Source organism: Pelobates fuscus, chromosome 1 (assembly GCF_036172605.1).
Source record: "Pelobates fuscus isolate aPelFus1 chromosome 1, aPelFus1.pri, whole genome shotgun sequence".
Lineage (NCBI taxonomy): Eukaryota > Metazoa > Chordata > Amphibia > Anura > Pelobatidae > Pelobates > Pelobates fuscus.
This window is the reverse complement of record NC_086317.1, coordinates 189665466-189687633: the sequence shown is the minus strand read 5'-3', so window position 1 is coordinate 189687633 and position 22168 is coordinate 189665466.

Sequence of the window (22168 nt, the reverse complement as noted above, 5' to 3'; positions counted from 1 at the left end):
GACACCAGATATGAGTGGAAAAGTACACTTGCTGAGGTTGGCAGAGCACACGCTGAAGGCCTGACACCCGCTTTAAGGACACTGACTGCTATTAGCTTACACTGAAATACTTGTTTTCTTTGTAAAGGCATGCTATAGAGACACCAGATATGAGTGGAAAAGTACACTTGCTGAGGTTGGCAGAGCACACGCTGAAGGCCTGACACCCGCTTTAAGGACACTGACTGCTATTAACTTACACTGAAAAACGTTTTTGCTTTGTAAAAGCACGCTATAGAGACACCAGATATGAGTGGCAAAGTACACTTGCTGAGGTTGGCAGAGCACACGCTGAAGGCCTGACACCCGCTTTAAGGACACTGACTGCTATTAGCTTACACTGAAAAACATTTTTGGTTTGTAAAAGCACGCTATAGAGACACCAGATATGAGTGGCAAAGTACACTTGCTGAGGTTGGCAGAGCACACGCTGAAGGCCTGACACCCGCTTTAAGGACACTGACTGCTATTAGCTTACACTGAAAAACTTTTTTTCTTTGTAAAGGCACGCTATAGAGACACCAGATATGAGTGGCAAAGTACACTTGCTGAGGTTGGCAGAGCAGACGCTGAAGGCCTGACACCCGCTTTAAGGACACTGACTGCTATTAGCTTACATTGAAAAACTTTTTTTCTTTGTAAAAGCACGCTATAGAGACACCAGATATGAGTGGCAAAGTACACTTGCTGAGGTTGGCAGAGCACACGCTGAAGGCCTGACACCCGCTTTAAGAACACTGACTGCTATTAACTTACACTGAAAAACGTTTTTGCTTTGTAAGAGCACGCTATAGAGACACCAGATATGAGTGGCAAAGTACACTTGCTGAGGTTGGCAGAGCAGACGCTGAAGGCCTGACACCCGCTTTAAGGACACTGACTGTTATTAGCTTACATTGAAAAACTTTTTTTCTTTGTAAAAGCACGCTATAGAGACACCAGATATAAGTGGCAAAGTACACTGGCAGAGGTTGGCAGAGCACACGCTGAAGGCCTGACACCCGCTTTAAGGACACTGACTGCTATTAGCTTACACTGAAATACTTGTTTTCTTTGTAAAGGCATTCTATAGAGACACCAGATATGAGTGGAAAAGTACACTTGCTGAGGTTGGCAGAGCACACGCTAAAGGCCTGACACCCGCTTTAAGGACACTGACTGCTATTAACTTACACTGAAAAACGTTTTTGCTTTGTAAAAGCACGCTATAGAGACACCAGATATGAGTGGAAAAGTACACTTGCTGAGGTTGGCAGAGCAGACGCTGAAGGCCTGACACCCGCTTTAAGGACACTGACTGCTATTAGCTTACATTGAAAAACTTTTTTTCTTTGTAAAAGCACGCTATAGAGACACCAGATATGAGTGGCAAAGTACACTTGCTGAGGTTGGCAGAGCACACGCTGAAGGCCTGACACGCGCTTTAAGGACACTGACTGCTATTAGCTTACACTGAAAAACTTTTTTATTCTTTGTAAAGGCACGCTATAGAGACACCAGATATGAGTGGCAAAGTGCACTTGCTGAGGTTGGCAGAGCACACGCTGAAGGCCTGACACCCGCTTTAAGAACACTGACTGCTATTAACTTACACTGAAAAACGTTTTTGCTTTGTAAAAGCACGCTATAGAGACACCAGATATGAGTGGCAAAGTACACTTGCTGAGGTTAGCAGAGCACACGCTGAAGGCCTGACACCCGCTTTAAGGACACTGACTGCTATTAACTTACACTGAAAAATGTTTTTGCTTTGTAAAAGCACGCTATAGAGACACCAGATATGAGTGGCAAAGTACACTTGCTGAGGTTAGCAGAGCACACGCTGAAGGCCTGACACCCGCTTTAAGGACACTGACTGCTATTAGCTTACACTGAAAAACTTTTTTTCTTTGTAAAGGCACGCTATAGAGACACCAGATATGAGTGGAAAAGTACACTTGCTGAGGTTGGCAGAGCAGACGCTGAAGGCCTGACACCCGCTTTAAGGACACTGACTGCTATTAGCTTACATTGAAAAACTTTTTTTCTTTGTAAAGGCACGCTATAGAGACACCAGATATGAGTGGAAAAGTACACTTGCTGAAGTTGGCAGAGCACACGCTGAAGGCCTGACACCCGCTTTAACTACACTGACTGCTATTAACTTACACTGAAAAACGTTTTTGCTTTGTAAAAGCACGCTATAGAGACATCAGATATGAGTGGCAAAGTACACTTGCTGAGGTTGGCAGAGCACACGCTGAAGGCCTCACACGCGCTTTAAGGACACTGACTGCTATTAGCTTACACTGAAAAACTTTTTTTCTTTGTAAAGGCATGCTATAGAGACACCAGATATGAGTGGAAAAGTACACTTGCTGAGGTTGGCAGAGCACACGCTGAAGGCCTGACACCCGCTTTAAGGACACTGACTGCTATTAGCTTACACTGAAATACTTGTTTTCTTTGTAAAGGCATGCTATAGAGACACCAGATATGAGTGGAAAAGTACACTTGCTGAGGTTGGCAGAGCACACGCTGAAGGCCTGACACCCGCTTTAAGGACACTGACTGCTATTAACTTACACTGAAAAACGTTTTTGCTTTGTAAAAGCACGCTATAGAGACACCAGATATGAGTGGCAAAGTACACTTGCTGAGGTTGGCAGAGCACACGCTGAAGGCCTGACACCCGCTTTAAGGACACTGACTGCTATTAGCTTACACTGAAAAACATTTTTGGTTTGTAAAAGCACGCTATAGAGACACCAGATATGAGTGGCAAAGTACACTTGCTGAGGTTGGCAGAGCACACGCTGAAGGCCTGACACCCGCTTTAAGGACACTGACTGCTATTAGCTTACACTGAAAAACTTTTTTTCTTTGTAAAGGCACGCTATAGAGACACCAGATATGAGTGGCAAAGTACACTTGCTGAGGTTGGCAGAGCAGACGCTGAAGGCCTGACACCCGCTTTAAGGACACTGACTGCTATTAGCTTACATTGAAAAACTTTTTTTCTTTGTAAAAGCACGCTATAGAGACACCAGATATGAGTGGCAAAGTACACTTGCTGAGGTTGGCAGAGCACACGCTGAAGGCCTGACACCCGCTTTAAGAACACTGACTGCTATTAACTTACACTGAAAAACGTTTTTGCTTTGTAAGAGCACGCTATAGAGACACCAGATATGAGTGGCAAAGTACACTTGCTGAGGTTGTCAGAGCACACGCTGAAGGCCTGACACCCGCTTTAAGGACACTGACTGCTATTAACTTACACTGAAAAATGTTTTTGCTTTGTAAAAGCACGCTATAGAGACACCAGATATGAGTGGCAAAGTACACTTGCTGAGGTTAGCAGAGCACACGCTGAAGGCCTGACACCCGCTTTAAGGACACTGACTGCTATTAGCTTACACTGAAAAACTTTTTTTCTTTGTAAAGGCACGCTATAGAGACACCAGATATGAGTGGAAAAGTACACTTGCTGAGGTTGGCAGAGCAGACGCTGAAGGCCTGACACCCGCTTTAAGGACACTGACTGCTATTAGCTTACATTGAAAAACTTTTTTTCTTTGTAAAGGCACGCTATAGAGACACCAGATATGAGTGGAAAAGTACACTTGCTGAAGTTGGCAGAGCACACGCTAAAGGCCTGACACCCGCTTTAAGGACACTGACTGCTATTAACTTACACTGAAAAACGTTTTTGCTTTGTAAAAGCACGCTATAGAGACATCAGATATGAGTGGCAAAGTACACTTGCTGAGGTTGGCAGAGCACACGCTGAAGGCCTCACACGCGCTTTAAGGACACTGACTGCTATTAGCTTACACTGAAAAACTTTTTTTTCTTTGTAAAGGCACGCTATAGAGACACCAGATATGAGTGGAAAAGTACACTTGCTGAGGTTGGCAGAGCAGACGCTGAAGGCCTGACACCCGCTTTAAGGACACTGACTGTTATTAGCTTACATTGAAAAACTTTTTTTCTTTGTAAAAGCACGCTATAGAGACACCAGATATAAGTGGCAAAGTACACTGGCAGAGGTTGGCAGAGCACACGCTGAAGGCCTGACACCCGCTTTAAGGACACTGACTGCTATTAGCTTACACTGAAATACTTGTTTTCTTTGTAAAGGCATGCTATAGAGACACCAGATATGAGTGGAAAAGTACACTTGCTGAGGTTGGCAGAGCACACGCTAAAGGCCTGACACCCGCTTTAAGGACACTGACTGCTATTAACTTACACTGAAAAACGTTTTTGCTTTGTAAAAGCACGCTATAGAGACACCAGATATGAGTGGCAAAGTACACTTGCTGAGGTTGGCAGAGCACACGCTGAAGGCCTGACACCCGCTTTAAGGACAGTGACTGCTATTAGCTTACACTGAAAAACTTTTTTTCTTTGTAAAGGCACGCTATAGAGACACCAGATATGAGTGGAAAAGTACACTTGCTAAGGTTGGCAGAGCAGACGCTGAAGGCCTGACACCCGCTTTAAGGACACTGACTGCTATTAGCTTACATTAAAAAACTTTTTTTCTTTGTAAAAGCACGCTATAGAGACACCAGATATGAGTGGCAAAGTACACTTGCTGAGGTTGGCAGAGCACACGCTGAAGGCCTGACACGCGCTTTAAGGACACTGACTGCTATTAGCTTACACTGAAAAACTTTTTTATTCTTTGTAAAGGCACGCTATAGAGACACCAGATATGAGTGGCAAAGTGCACTTGCTGAGGTTAGCAGAGCACACGCTGAAGGCCTGACACCCGCTTTAAGGACACTGACTGCTATTAGCTTACACTGAAAAACGTTTTTTCTTTGTAAAGGCACGCTATAGAGACACCAGATATGAGTGGAAAAGTACACTTGCTGAGGTTGGCAGAGCAGACGCTGAAGGCCTGACACCCGCTTTAAGGACACTGACTGCTATTAGCTTACATTGAAAAACTTTTTTTCTTTGTAAAGGCACGCTATAGAGACACCAGATATGAGTGGAAAAGTACACTTGCTGAAGTTGGCAGAGCACACGCTGAAGGCCTGACACCCGCTTTAACTACACTGACTGCTATTAACTTACACTGAAAAACGTTTTTGCTTTGTAAAAGCACGCTATAGAGACATCAGATATGAGTGGCAAAGTACACTTGCTGAGGTTGGCAGAGCACACGCTGAAGGCCTCACACGCGCTTTAAGGACACTGACTGCTATTAGCTTACACTGAAAAACTTTTTTTCTTTGTAAAGGCACGCTATAGAGACACCAGATATGAGTGGAAAAGTACACTTGCTGAGGTTGGCAGAGCAGACGCTGAAGGCCTGACACCCGCTTTAAGGACACTGACTGCTATTAGCTTACATTGAAAAACTTTTTTTCTTTGTAAAAGCACGCTATAGAGACACCAGATATAAGTGGCAAAGTACACTAGCAGAGGTTGGCAGAGCACACGCTGAAGGCCTGACACCCGCTTTAAGGACACTGACTGCTATTAGCTTACACTGAAATACTTGTTTTCTTTGTAAAGGCATGCTATAGAGACACCAGATATGAGTGGAAAAGTACACTTGCTGAGGTTGGCAGAGCACACGCTAAAGGCCTGACACCCGCTTTAAGGACACTGACTGCTATTAACTTACACTGAAAAACGTTTTTGCTTTGTAAAAGCACGCTATAGAGACACCAGATATGAGTGGCAAAGTACACTTGCTGAGGTTGGCAGAGCACACGCTGAAGGCCTGACACCCGCTTTAAGGACACTGACTGCTATTAGCTTACACTGAAAAACATTTTTGCTTTGTAAAAGCACGCTATAGAGACACCAGATATGAGTGGCAAAGTACACTTGCTGAGGTTGGCAGAGCACACGCTGAAGGCCTGACACCCGCTTTAAGGACACTGACTGCTATTAGCTTACACTGAAAAACTTTTTTGCTTTGTAAAGGCACGCTATAGAGACACCAGATATGAGTGGAAAAGTACACTTGCTGAGGTTGGCAGAGCAGACGCTGAAGGCCTGACGCCCGCTTTAAGGACACTGACTGCTATTAGCTTACATTGAAAAACTTTTTTTCTTTGTAAAAGCACGCTATAGAGACACCAGATATGAGTGGCAAAGTACACTTGCTGAGGTTGGCAGAGCACACGCTGAAGGCCTGACACGCGCTTTAAGGACACTGACTGCTATTAGCTTACACTGAAAAACTTTTTTATTCTTTGTAAAGGCACGCTATAGAGACACCAGATATGAGTGGCAAAGTGCACTTGCTGAGGTTGGCAGAGCACACGCTGAAGGCCTGACACCCGCTTTAAGAACACTGACTGCTATTAACTTACACTGAAAAACGTTTTTGCTTTGTAAAAGCACGCTATAGAGACACCAGATATGAGTGGCAAAGTACACTTGCTGAGGTTGTCAGAGCACACGCTGAAGGCCTGACACCCGCTTTAAGGACACTGACTGCTATTAACTTACACTGAAAAATGTTTTTGCTTTGTAAAAGCACGCTATAGAGACACCAGATATGAGTGGCAAAGTACACTTGCTGAGGTTAGCAGAGCACACGCTGAAGGCCTGACACCCGCTTTAAGGACACTGACTGCTATTAGCTTACACTGAAAAACTTTTTTTCTTTGTAAAGGCACGCTATAGAGACACCAGATATGAGTGGCAAAGTGCACTTGCTGAGGTTAGCAGAGCACACGCTGAAGGCCTGACACCCGCTTTAAGGACACTGACTGCTATTAGCTTACACTGAAAAACTTTTTTTCTTTGTAAAGGCACGCTATAGAGACACCAGATATGAGTGGAAAAGTACACTTGCTGAGGTTGGCAGAGCAGACGCTGAAGGCCTGACACCCGCTTTAAGGACACTGACTGCTATTAGCTTACATTGAAAAACTTTTTTTCTTTGTAAAGGCACGCTATAGAGACACCAGATATGAGTGGAAAAGTACACTTGCTGAAGTTGGCAGAGCACACGCTGAAGGCCTGACACCCGCTTTAACTACACTGACTGCTATTAACTTACACTGAAAAACGTTTTTGCTTTGTAAAAGCACGCTATAGAGACATCAGATATGAGTGGCAAAGTACACTTGCTGAGGTTGGCAGAGCACACGCTGAAGGCCTCACACGCGCTTTAAGGACACTGACTGCTATTAGCTTACACTGAAAAACTTTTTTTTCTTTGTAAAGGCACGCTATAGAGACACCAGATATGAGTGGAAAAGTACACTTGCTGAGGTTGGCAGAGCAGACGCTGAAGGCCTGACACCCGCTTTAAGGACACTGACTGCTATTAGCTTACATTGAAAAACTTTTTTTCTTTGTAAAAGCACGCTATAGAGACACCAGATATAAGTGGCAAAGTACACTAGCAGAGGTTGGCAGAGCACACGCTGAAGGCCTGACACCCGCTTTAAGGACACTGACTGCTATTAGCTTACACTGAAATACTTGTTTTCTTTGTAAAGGCATGCTATAGAGACACCAGATATGAGTGGAAAAGTACACTTGCTGAGGTTGGCAGAGCACACGCTAAAGGCCTGACACCCGCTTTAAGGACACTGACTGCTATTAACTTACACTGAAAAACGTTTTTGCTTTGTAAAAGCACGCTATAGAGACACCAGATATGAGTGGCAAAGTACACTTGCTGAGGTTGGCAGAGCACACGCTGAAGGCCTGACACCCGCTTTAAGGACACTGACTGCTATTAGCTTACACTGAAAAACATTTTTGCTTTGTAAAAGCACGCTATAGAGACACCAGATATGAGTGGCAAAGTACACTTGCTGAGGTTGGCAGAGCACACGCTGAAGGCCTGACACCCGCTTTAAGGACACTGACTGCTATTAGCTTACACTGAAAAACTTTTTTTCTTTGTAAAGGCACGCTATAGAGACACCAGATATGAGTGGAAAAGTACACTTGCTGAGGTTGGCAGAGCAGACGCTGAAGGCCTGACACCCGCTTTAAGGACACTGACTGCTATTAGCTTACATTGAAAAACTTTTTTATTCTTTGTAAAGGCACGCTATAGAGACACCAGATATGAGTGGCAAAGTGCACTTGCTGAGGTTGGCAGAGCACACGCTGAAGGCCTGACACCCGCTTTAAGAACACTGACTGCTATTAACTTACACTGAAAAACGTTTTTGCTTTGTAAAAGCACGCTATAGAGACACCAGATATGAGTGGCAAAGTACACTTGCTGAGGTTGTCAGTGCACACGCTGAAGGCCTGACACCCGCTTTAAGGACACTGACTGCTATTAACTTACACTGAAAAATGTTTTTGTTTTGTAAAAGCACGCTATAGAGACACCAGATATGAGTGGCAAAGTACACTTGCTGAGGTTAGCAGAGCACACGCTGAAGGCCTGACACCCGCTTTAAGGACACTGACTGCTATTAGCTTACACTGAAAAACTTTTTTTCTTTGTAAAGGCACGCTATAGAGACACCAGATATGAGTGGAAAAGTACACTTGCTGAGGTTGGCAGAGCAGACGCTGAATGCCTGACACCCGCTTTAAGGACACTGACTGCTATTAGCTTACATTGAAAAACTTTTTTTCTTTGTAAAGGCACGCTATAGAGACACCAGATATGAGTGGAAAAGTACACTTGCTGAGGTTGGCAGAGCAGACGCTGAAGGCCTGACACCCGCTTTAAGGACACTGACTGCTATTAACTTACACTGAAAAACGTTTTTGCTTTGTAAAAGCACGCTATAGAGACATCAGATATGAGTGGCAAAGTACACTTGCTGAGGTTGGCAGAGCACACGCTGAAGGCCTCACACGCGCTTTAAGGGCACTGACTGCTATTAGCTTACACTGAAAAACTTTTTTTTCTTTGTAAAGGCACGCTATAGAGACACCAGATATGAGTGGAAAAGTACACTTGCTGAAGTTGTCAGAGCACACGCTGAAGGCCTGACACCCGCTTTAAGGACACTGACTGCTATTAACTTACACTGAAAAACGTTTTTGCTTTGTAAAAGCACGCTATAGAGACATCAGATATGAGTGGCAAAGTACACTTGCTGAGGTTGGCAGAGCACACGCTGAAGGCCTCACACGCGCTTTAAGGACACTGACTGCTATTAGCTTACACTGAAAAACTTTTTTTCTTTGTAAAGGCACGCTATAGAGACACCAGATATGAGTGGAAAAGTACACTTGCTGAGGTTGGCAGAGCAGACGCTGAAGGCCTGACACCCGCTTTAAGGACACTGACTGCTATTAGCTTACATTGAAAAACTTTTTTTCTTTGTAAAAGCACGCTATAGAGACACCAGATATAAGTGGCAAAGTACACTGGCAGAGGTTGGCATAGCACACGCTGAAGGCCTGACACCCGCTTTAAGGACACTGACTGCTATTAGCTTACACTGAAATACTTGTTTTCTTTGTAAAGGCATGCTATAGAGACACCAGATATGAGTGGAAAAGTACACTTGCTGAGGTTGGCAGAGCACACGCTAAAGGCCTGACACCCGCTTTAAGGACACTGACTGCTATTAACTTACACTGAAAAACGTTTTTGCTTTGTAAAAGCACGCTATAGAGACACCAGATATGAGTGGCAAAGTACACTTGCTGAGGTTGGCAGAGCACACGCTGAAGGCCTGACACCCGCTTTAAGGACACTGACTGCTATTAGCTTACACTGAAAAACTTTTTTGCTTTGTAAAAGCACGCTATAGAGACACCAGATATGAGTGGCAAAGTACACTTGCTGAGTTGGGCAGAGCACACGCTGAAGGCCTGACACCCGCTTTAAGGACACTGACTGCTATTAGCTTACACTGAAAAACTTTTTTTCTTTGTAAAGGCACGCTATAGAGACACCAGATATGAGTGGAAAAGTACACTTGCTGAGGTTGGCAGAGCAGACGCTGAAGGCCTGACACCCGCTTTAAGGACACTGACTGCTATTAGCTTACATTGAAAAACTTTTTTTCTTTGTAAAAGCACGCTATAGAGACACCAGATATGAGTGGCAAAGTACACTTGCTGAGGTTGGCAGAGCACACGCTGAAGGCCTGAGACGCGCTTTAAGGACACTGACTGCTATTAGCTTACACTGAAAAACTTTTTTATTCTTTGTAAAGGCACGCTATAGAGACACCAGATATGAGTGGCAAAGTGCACTTGCTGAGGTTGGCAGAGCACACGCTGAAGGCCTGACACCCGCTTTAAGAACACTGACTGCTATTAACTTACACTGAAAAACGTTTTTGCTTTGTAAAAGCACGCTATAGAGACACCAGATATGAGTGGAAAAGTACACTTGCTGAGGTTGGCAGAGCAGACGCTGAAGGCCTGACACCCGCTTTAAGGACACTGACTGCTATTAGCTTACACTGAAAAACTTTTTTTCTTTGTAAAGACACCAGATATGAGTGGAAAAGTACACTTGCTGAGGTTGGCAGAGCAGACGCTGAAGGCCTGACACCCGCTTTAAGGACACTGACTGCTATTAGCTTACATTGAAAAACTTTTTTTCTTTGTAAAGGCACGCTATAGAGACACCAGATATGAGTGGAAAAGTACACTTGCTGAAGTTGGCAGAGCACACGCTGAAGGCCTGACACCCGCTTTAAGGACACTGACTGCTATTAACTTACACTGAAAAACGTTTTTGCTTTGTAAAAGCACGCTATAGAGACATCAGATATGAGTGGCAAAGTACACTTGCTGAGGTTGGCAGAGCACACGCTGAAGGCCTCACACGCGCTTTAAGGACACTGACTGCTATTAACTTACACTGAAAAACTTTTTTTTCTTTGTAAAGGCACGCTATAGAGACACCAGATATGAGTGGAAAAGTACACTTGCTGAGGTTGGCAGAGCAGACGCTGAAGGCCTGACACCCGCTTTAAGGACACTGACTGCTATTAGCTTACATTGAAAAACTTTTTTTCTTTGTAAAAGCACGCTATAGAGACACCAGATATAAGTGGCAAAGTACACTAGCAGAGGTTGGCAGAGCACACGCTGAAGGCCTGACACCCGCTTTAACTACACTGACTGCTATTAACTTACACTGAAAAACGTTTTTGCTTTGTAAAAGCACGCGATAGAGACATCAGATATGAGTGGCAAAGTACACTTGCTGAGGTTGGCAGAGCACACGCTGAAGGCCTCACACGCGCTTTAAGGACACTGACTGCTATTAGCTTACACTGAAAAACTTTTTTTTCTTTGTAAAGGCACGCTATAGAGACACCAGATATGAGTGGAAAAGTACACTTGCTGAGGTTGGCAGAGCAGACGCTGAAGGCCTGACACCCGCTTTAAGGACACTGACTGCTATTAGCTTACATTGAAAAACTTTTTTTCTTTGTAAAAGCACGCTATAGAGACACCAGATATAAGTGGCAAAGTACACTAGCAGAGGTTGGCAGAGCACACGCTGAAGGCCTGACACCCGCTTTAAGGACACTGACTGCTATTAGCTTACACTGAAATACTTGTTTTCTTTGTAAAGGCATGCTATAGAGACACCAGATATGAGTGGAAAAGTACACTTGCTGAGGTTGGCAGAGCACACGCTAAAGGCCTGACACCCGCTTTAAGGACACTGACTGCTATTAACTTACACTGAAAAACGTTTTTGCTTTGTAAAAGCACGCTATAGAGACACCAGATATGAGTGGCAAAGTACACTTGCTGAGGTTGGCAGAGCACACGCTGAAGGCCTGACACCCGCTTTAAGGACACTGACTGCTATTAGCTTACACTGAAAAACTTTTTTGCTTTGTAAAAGCACGCTATAGAGACACCAGATATGAGTGGCAAAGTACACTTGCTGAGTTGGGCAGAGCACACGCTGAAGGCCTGACACCCGCTTTAAGGACACTGACTGCTATTAGCTTACACTGAAAAACTTTTTTTCTTTGTAAAGGCACGCTATAGAGACACCAGATATGAGTGGAAAAGTACACTTGCTGAGGTTGGCAGAGCAGACGCTGAAGGCCTGACACCCGCTTTAAGGACACTGACTGCTATTAGCTTACATTGAAAAACTTTTTTTCTTTGTAAAAGCACGCTATAGAGACACCAGATATGAGTGGCAAAGTACACTTGCTGAGGTTGGCAGAGCACACGCTGAAGGCCTGAGACGCGCTTTAAGGACACTGACTGCTATTAGCTTACACTGAAAAACTTTTTTATTCTTTGTAAAGGCACGCTATAGAGACACCAGATATGAGTGGCAAAGTGCACTTGCTGAGGTTGGCAGAGCACACGCTGAAGGCCTGACACCCGCTTTAAGAACACTGACTGCTATTAACTTACACTGAAAAACGTTTTTGCTTTGTAAAAGCACGCTATAGAGACACCAGATATGAGTGGAAAAGTACACTTGCTGAGGTTGGCAGAGCAGACGCTGAAGGCCTGACACCCGCTTTAAGGACACTGACTGCTATTAGCTTACACTGAAAAACTTTTTTTCTTTGTAAAGACACCAGATATGAGTGGAAAAGTACACTTGCTGAGGTTGGCAGAGCAGATGCTGAAGGCCTGACACCCGCTTTAAGGACACTGACTGCTATTAGCTTACATTGAAAAACTTTTTTTCTTTGTAAAGGCACGCTATAGAGACACCAGATATGAGTGGAAAAGTACACTTGCTGAAGTTGGCAGAGCACACGCTGAAGGCCTGACACCCGCTTTAAGGACACTGACTGCTATTAACTTACACTGAAAAACGTTTTTGCTTTGTAAAAGCACGCTATAGAGACATCAGATATGAGTGGCAAAGTACACTTGCTGAGGTTGGCAGAGCACACGCTGAAGGCCTCACACGCGCTTTAAGGACACTGACTGCTATTAACTTACACTGAAAAACTTTTTTTTCTTTGTAAAGGCACGCTATAGAGACACCAGATATGAGTGGAAAAGTACACTTGCTGAGGTTGGCAGAGCAGACGCTGAAGGCCTGACACCCGCTTTAAGGACACTGACTGCTATTAGCTTACATTGAAAAACTTTTTTTCTTTGTAAAAGCACGCTATAGAGACACCAGATATAAGTGGCAAAGTACACTAGCAGAGGTTGGCAGAGCACACGCTGAAGGCCTGACACCCGCTTTAACTACACTGACTGCTATTAACTTACACTGAAAAACGTTTTTGCTTTGTAAAAGCACGCGATAGAGACATCAGATATGAGTGGCAAAGTACACTTGCTGAGGTTGGCAGAGCACACGCTGAAGGCCTCACACGCGCTTTAAGGACACTGACTGCTATTAGCTTACACTGAAAAACTTTTTTTTCTTTGTAAAGGCACGCTATAGAGACACCAGATATGAGTGGAAAAGTACACTTGCTGAGGTTGGCAGAGCAGACGCTGAAGGCCTGACACCCGCTTTAAGGACACTGACTGCTATTAGCTTACATTGAAAAACTTTTTTTCTTTGTAAAAGCACGCTATAGAGACACCAGATATAAGTGGCAAAGTACACTAGCAGAGGTTGGCAGAGCACACGCTGAAGGCCTGACACCCGCTTTAAGGACACTGACTGCTATTAGCTTACACTGAAATACTTGTTTTCTTTGTAAAGGCATGCTATAGAGACACCAGATATGAGTGGAAAAGTACACTTGCTGAGGTTGGCAGAGCACACGCTAAAGGCCTGACACCCGCTTTAAGGACACTGACTGCTATTAACTTACACTGAAAAACGTTTTTGCTTTGTAAAAGCACGCTATAGAGACACCAGATATGAGTGGCAAAGTACACTTGCTGAGGTTGGCAGAGCACACGCTGAAGGCCTGACACCCGCTTTAAGGACACTGACTGCTATTAGCTTACACTGAAAAACATTTTTGCTTTGTAAAAGCACGCTATAGAGACACCAGATATGAGTGGCAAAGTACACTTGCTGAGGTTGGCAGAGCACACGCTGAAGGCCTGACACCCGCTTTAAGGACACTGACTGCTATTAGCTTACACTGAAAAATGTTTTTGCTTTGTAAAAGCACGCTATAGAGACACCAGATATGAGTGGCAAAGTACACTTGCTGAGGTTGGCAGAGCACACGCTGAAGGCCTCACACGCGCTTTAAGGACACTGACTGCTATTAGCTTACACTGAAAAACTTTTTTTCTTTGTAAAGGCACGCTATAGAGACACCAGATATGAGTGGAAAAGTACACTTGCTGAGGTTGGCAGAGCAGACGCTGAAGGCCTGACACCCGCTTTAAGGACACTGACTGCTATTAGCTTACATTGAAAAACTTTTTTTCTTTGTAAAAGCACGCTATAGAGACACCAGATATAAGTGGCAAAGTACACTGGCAGAGGTTGGCAGAGCACACGCTGAAGGCCTGACACCCGCTTTAAGGACACTGACTGCTATTAGCTTACACTGAAATACTTGTTTTCTTTGTAAAGGCATGCTATAGAGACACCAGATATGAGTGGAAAAGTACACTTGCTGAGGTTGGCAGAGCACACGCTAAAGGCCTGACACCCGCTTTAAGGACACTGACTGCTATTAACTTACACTGAAAAACGTTTTTGCTTTGTAAAAGCACGCTATAGAGACACCAGATATGAGTGGCAAAGTACACTTGCTGAGATTGGCAGAGCACACGCTGAAGGCCTGACACCCGCTTTAAGGACACTGACTGCTATTAGCTTACACTGAAAAACTTTTTTTCTTTGTAAAGGCACGCTATAGAGACACCAGATATGAGTGGAAAAGTACACTTGCTGAGGTTGGCAGAGCAGACGCTGAAGGCCTGACACCCGCTTTAAGGACACTGACTGCTATTAGCTTACATTGAAAAACTTTTTTTCTTTGTAAAAGCACGCTATAGAGACACCAGATATGAGTGGCAAAGTACACTTGCTGAGGTTGGCAGAGCACACGCTGAAGGCCTGACACGCGCTTTAAGGACACTGACTGCTATTAGCTTACACTGAAAAACTTTTTTATTCTTTGTAAAGGCACGCTATAGAGACACCAGATATGAGTGGCAAAGTGCACTTGCTGAGGTTGGCAGAGCACACGCTGAAGGCCTGACACCCGCTTTAAGGACACTGACTGCTATTAGCTTACACTTAAATACTTGTTTTCTTTGTAAAGGCATGCTATAGAGACACCAGATATGAGTGGAAAAGTACACTTGCTGAGGTTGGCAGAGCACACGCTAAAGGCCTGACACCCGCTTTAAGGACACTGACTGCTATTAACTTACACTGAAAAACGTTTTTGCTTTGTAAAAGCACGCTATAGAGACACCAGATATGAGTGGCAAAGTACACTTGCTGAGGTTGGCAGAGCACACGCTGAAGGCCTGACACCCGCTTTAAGGACACTGACTGCTATTAGCTTACACTGAAAAACATTTTTGCTTTGTAAAAGCACGCTATAGAGACACCAGATATGAGTGGCAAAGTACACTTGCTGAGGTTGGCAGAGCACACGCTGAAGGCCTGACACCCGCTTTAAGGACACTGACTGCTATTAGCTTACACTGAAAAACTTTTTTTCTTTGTAAAGGCACGCTATAGAGACACCAGATATGAGTGGAAAAGTACACTTGCTGAGGTTGGCAGAGCAGACGCTGAAGGCCTGACACCCGCTTTAAGGACACTGACTGCTATTAGCTTACATTGAAAAACTTTTTTTCTTTGTAAAAGCACGCTATAGAGACACCAGATATGAGTGGCAAAGTACACTTGCTGAGGTTGGCAGAGCACACGCTGAAGGCCTGACACGCGCTTTAAGGACACTGACTGCTATTAGCTTACACTGAAAAACTTTTTTATTCTTTGTAAAGGCACGCTATAGAGACACCAGATATGAGTGGCAAAGTGCACTTGCTGAGGTTGGCAGAGCACACGCTGAAGGCCTGACACCCGCTTTAAGAACACTGACTGCTATTAACTTACACTGAAAAACGTTTTTGCTTTGTAAAAGCACGCTATAGAGACACCAGATATGAGTGGCAAAGTCCACTTGCTGAGGTTGTCAGAGCACACGCTGAAGGCCTGACACCCGCTTTAAGGACACTGACTGCTATTAACTTACACTGAAAAATGTTTTTGCTTTGTAAAGGCACGCTATAGAGACACCAGATATGAGTGGAAAAGTACACTTGCTGAGGTTGGCAGAGCAGACGCTGAAGGCCTGACACCCGCTTTAAGGACACTGACTGCTATTAGCTTACATTGAAAAACTTTTTTTCTTTGTAAAGGCACGCTATAGAGACACCAGATATGAGTGGAAAAGTACACTTGCTGAAGTTGGCAGAGCACACGCTGAAGGCCTGACACCCGCTTTAAGGACACTGACTGCTATTAACTTACACTGAAAAACGTTTTTGCTTTGTAAAAGCACGCTATAGAGACATCAGATATGAGTGGCAAAGTACACTTGCTGAGGTTGGCAGAGCACACGCTGAAGGCCTCACACGCGCTTTAAGGACACTGACTGCTATTAGCTTACACTGAAAAACTTTTTTTTCTTTGTAAAGGCACGCTATAGAGACACCAGATATGAGTGGAAAAGTACACTTGCTGAGGTTGGCAGAGCAGACGCTGAAGGCCTGACACCCGCTTTAAGGACACTGACTGCTATTAGCTTACATTGAAAAACTTTTTATCTTTGTAAAAGCACGCTATAGAGACACCAGATATAAGTGGCAAAGTACACTGGCAGAGGTTGGCAGAGCACACGCTGAAGGCCTGACACCCGCTTTAAGGACACTGACTGCTATTAGCTTACACTGAAATACTTGTTTTCTTTGTAAAGGCATGCTATAGAGACACCAGATATGAGTGGAAAAGTACACTTGCTGAGGTTGGCAGAGCACACGCTAAAGGCCTGACACCCGCTTTAAGGACACTGACTGCTATTAACTTACACTGAAAAACTTTTTTTCTTTGTAAAAGCACGCTATAGAGACACCAGATATAAGTGGCAAAGTACACTGGCAGAGGTTGGCAGAGCACACGCTGAAGGCCTGACACCCGCTTTAAGGACACTGACTGCTATTAGCTTACACTGAAAAACTTTTTTTCTTTGTAAAGGCACGCTATAGAGACACCAGATATGAGTGGAAAAGTACACTTGCTAAGGTTGGCATAGCAGACGCTGAAGGCCTGACACGCGCTTTAAGGACACTGACTGCTATTAGCTTACATTAAAAAACTTTTTTTCTTTGTAAAAGCACGCTATAGAGACACCAGATATGAGTGGCAAAGTACACTTGCTGAGGTTGGCAGAGCACACGCTGAAGGCCTGACACGCGCTTTAAGGACACTGACTGCTATTAGCTTACATTAAAAAACTTTTTTTCTTTGTAAAGGCACGCTATAGAGACACCAGATATGAGTGGCAAAGTACACTTGCTGAGGTTGGCAGAGCACACGCTGAAGGCCTGACACGCGCTTTAAGGACACTGACTGCTATTAGCTTACACTGAAAAACTTTTTTATTCTTTGTAAAGGCACGCTATAGAGACACCAGATATGAGTGGCAAAGTGCACTTGCTGAGGTTGGCAGAGCACACGCTGAAGGCCTGACACCCGCTTTAAGAACACTGACTGCTATTAACTTACACTGAAAAACGTTTTTGCTTTGTAAAAGCCTGCTATAGAGACACCAGATATGAGTGGCAAAGTACACTTGCTGAGGTTGGCAGAGCACACGCTGAAGGCCTGACACCCGCTTTAAGGACACTGACTGCTATTAACTTACACTGAAAAATGTTTTTGCTTTGTAAAAGCACGCTATAGAGACACCAGATATGAGTGGCAAAGTACACTTGCTGAGGTTAGCAGAGCACACGCTGAAGGCCTGACACCCGCTTTAAGGACACTGACTGCTATTAGCTTACACTGAAAAACTTTTTTTCTTTGTAAAGGCACGCTATAGAGACACCAGATATGAGTGGAAAAGTACACTTGCTGAGGTTGGCAGAGCAGACGCTGAAGGCCTGACACCCGCTTTAAGGACACTGACTGCTATTAGCTTACATTGAAAAACTTTTTTTCTTTGTAAAGGCACGCTATAGAGACACCAGATATGAGTGGAAAAGTACACTTGCTGAAGTTGGCAGAGCACACGCTGAAGGCCTGACACCCGCTTTAAGGACACTGACTGCTATTAACTTCCACTGAAAAACGTTTTTGCTTTGTAAAAGCACGCTATAGAGACATCAGATATGAGTGGCAAAGTACACTTGCTGAGGTTGGCAGAGCACACGCTGAAGGCCTCACACGCGCTTTAAGGACACTGACTGCTATTAGCTTACACTGAAAAACTTTTTTTCTTTGTAAAGGCACGCTATAGAGACACCAGATATGAGTGGAAAAGTACACTTGCTGAGGTTGGCAGAGCAGACGCTGAAGGCCTGACACCCGCTTTAAGGACACTGACTGCTATTAGCTTACATTGAAAAACTTTTTTTCTTTGTAAAAGCACGCTATAGAGACAGCAGATATAAGTGGCAAAGTACACTGGCAGAGGTTGGCAGAGCACACGCTGAAGGCCTGACACCCGCTTTAAGGACACTGACTGCTATTAGCTTACACTGAAATACTTGTTTTCTTTGTAAAGGCATGCTATAGAGACACCAGATATGAGTGGAAAAGTACACTTGCTGAGGTTGGCAGAGCACACGCTAAAGGCCTGACACCCGCTTTAAGGACACTGACTGCTATTAACTTACACTGAAAAACGTTTTTGCTTTGTAAAAGCACGCTATAGAGACACCAGATATGAGTGGCAAAGTACACTTGCTGAGGTTGGCAGAGCACACGCTGAAGGCCTGACACCCGCTTTAAGGACACTGACTGCTATTAGCTTACACTGAAAAACTTTTTTGCTTTGTAAAAGCACGCTATAGAGACACCAGATATGAGTGGCAAAGTACACTTGCTGAGGTTGGCAGAGCACACGCTGAAGGCCTGACACGCGCTTTAAGGACACTGACTGCTATTAGCTTACACTGAAAAACTTTTTTATTCTTTGTAAAGGCACGCTATAGAGACACCAGATATGAGTGGCAAAGTGCACTTGCTGAGGTTGGCAGAGCACACGCTGAAGGCCTGACACCCGCTTTAAGAACACTGACTGCTATTAACTTACACTGAAAAACGTTTTTGCTTTGTAAAAGCACGCTATAGAGACACCAGATATGAGTGGCAAAGTACACTTGCTGAGGTTGGCAGAGCAGACGCTGAAGGCCTGACACCCGCTTTAAGGACACTGAATGCTATTAGCTTACATTGAAAAACTTTTTTTCTTTGTAAAGGCACGCTATAGAGACACCAGATATGAGTGGAAAAGTACACTTGCTGAAGTTGGCAGAGCACACGCTGAAGGCCTGACACCCGCTTTAAGGACACTGACTGCTATTAACTTACACTGAAAAACGTTTTTGCTTTGTAAAAGCACGCTATAGAGACATCAGATATGAGTGGCAAAGTACACTTGCTGAGGTTGGCAGAGCACACGCTGAAGGCCTCACACGCGCTTTAAGGACACTGACTGCTATTAGCTTACACTGAAAAACTTTTTTTTCTTTGTAAAGGCACGCTATAGAGACACCAGATATGAGTGGAAAAGTACACTTGCTGAGGTTGGCAGAGCAGACGCTGAAGGCCTGACACCCGCTTTAAGGACACTGACTGCTATTAGCTTACATTGAAAAACTTTTTTTCTTTGTAAAAGCACGCTATAGAGACACCAGGTATGAGTGGCAAAGTACACTTGCTGAGGTTGGCAGAGCACACGCTGAAGGCCTGACACCCGCTTTAAGGACACTGACTGCTATTAGCTTACACTGAAAAACTTTTTTTCTTTGTAAAGGCACGCTATAGAGACACCAGATATGAGTGGAAAAGTACACTTGCTAAGGTTGGCAGAGCAGACGCTGAAGGCCTGACACCTGCTTTAAGGACACTGACTGCTATTAGCTTACATTGAAAAACTTTTTTTCTTTGTAAAAGCACGCTATAGAGACACCAGATATGAGTGGCAAAGTACACTTGCTGAGGTTGGCAGAGCACACGCTGAAGGCCTGACACGCGCTTTAAGGACACTGACTGCTATTAGCTTACACTGAAAAACTTTTTTATTCTTTGTAAAGGCACGCTATAGAGACACCAGATATGAGTGGCAAAGTGAACTTGCTGAGGTTGGCAGAGCACACGCTGAAGGCCTGACACCCGCTTTAAGAACACTGACTGCTATTAACTTACACTGAAAACCGTTTTTGCTTTGTAAAAGCACGCTATAGAGACACCAGATATGAGTGGCAAAGTACACTTGCTGAGGTTGGCAGAGCACACGCTGAAGGCCTGACACCCGCTTTAAGGACACTGACTGCTATTAGCTTACACTGAAAAACTTTTTTGCTTTGTAAAAGCACGCTATAGAGACACCAGATATGAGTGGCAAAGTACACTTGCTGAGGTTGGCAGAGCACACGCTGAAGGCCTGACACGCGCTTTAAGGACACTGACTGCTATTAGCTTACACTGAAAAACTTTTTTATTCTTTGTAAAGGCACGCTATAGAGACACCAGATATGAGTGGCAAAGTGCACTTGCTGAGGTTGGCAGAGCACACGCTGAAGGCCTGACACCCGCTTTAAGGACACTGACTGCTATTAGCTTACACTGAAAAACTTTTTTTCTTTGTAAAGGCACGCTATAGAGACACCAGATATGAGTGGCAAAGTGAACTTGCTGAGGTTGGCAGAGCACACGCTGAAGGCCTGACACCCGCTTTAAGAACACTGACTGCTATTAACTTACACTGAAAACCGTTTTTGCTTTGTAAAAGCACGCTATAGAGACACCAGATATGAGTGGCAAAGTACACTTGCTGAGGTTGGCAGAGCACACGCTGAAGGCCTGACACCCGCTTTAAGGACACTGACTGCTATTAACTTACACTGAAAAACGTTTTTGCTTTGTAAAAGCACGCTATAGAGACACCAGATATGAGTGGCAAAGTACACTTGCTGAGGTTGGCAGAGCACACGCTGAAGGCCTGACACCCGCTTTAAGGACACTGACTGCTATTAGCTTACACTGAAAAACTTTTTTTCTTTGTAAAGGCACGCTATAGAGACACCAGATATGAGTGGAAAAGTACACTTGCTGAAGTTGGCAGAGCACACGCTGAAGGCCTGACACCCGCTTTAAGGACACTGACTGCTATTAACTTACACTGAAAAACGTTTTTGCTTTGTAAAAGCACGCTATAGAGACATCAGATATGAGTGGCAAAGTACACTTGCTGAGGTTGGCAGAGCACACGCTGAAGGCCTCACACACGCTTTAAGGACACTGACTGCTATTAGCTTACACTGAAAAACTTTTTTATTCTTTGTAAAGGCACACTATAGAGACACCAGATATGAGTGGCAAAGTGCACTTGCTGAGGTTGGCAGAGCACACGCTGAAGGCCTGACACTCGCTTTAAGGACACTGACTGCTATTAACTTACACTGAAAAACGTTTTTGCTTTGTAAAAGCACGCTATAGAGACACCAGATATGAGTGGCAAAGTACACTTGCTGAAGTTGGCAGAGCACACGCTGAAGGCCTGACACCCGCTTTAAAGACACTGACTGCTATTATCTTACACTGAAAAACGTTTTTGCTTTGTAAAAGCACGCTATAGAGACATCAGATATGAGTGGCAAAGTACACTTGCTGAGGTTGGCAGAGCACACGCTGAAGGCCTCACACGCGCTTTAAGGACACTGACTGCTATTAGCTTACACTGAAAAACTTTTTTTTCTTTGTAAAGGCACGCTATAGAGACACCAGATATGAGTGGAAAAGTACACTTGCTGAGGTTGGCAGAGCAGACGCTGAAGGCCTGACACCCGCTTTAAGGACACTGACTGCTATTAGCTTACATTGAAAAACTTTTTTTCTTTGTAAAAGCACGCTATAGAGACACCAGATATAAGTGGCAAAGTACACTGGCAGAGGTTGGCAGAGCACACGCTGAAGGCCTGACACCCGCTTTAAGGACACTGACTGCTATTAGCTTACACTGAAATACTTGTTTTCTTTGTAAAGGCATGCTATAGAGACACCAGATATGAGTGGAAAAGTACACTTGCTGAGGTTGGCAGAGCACACGCTAAA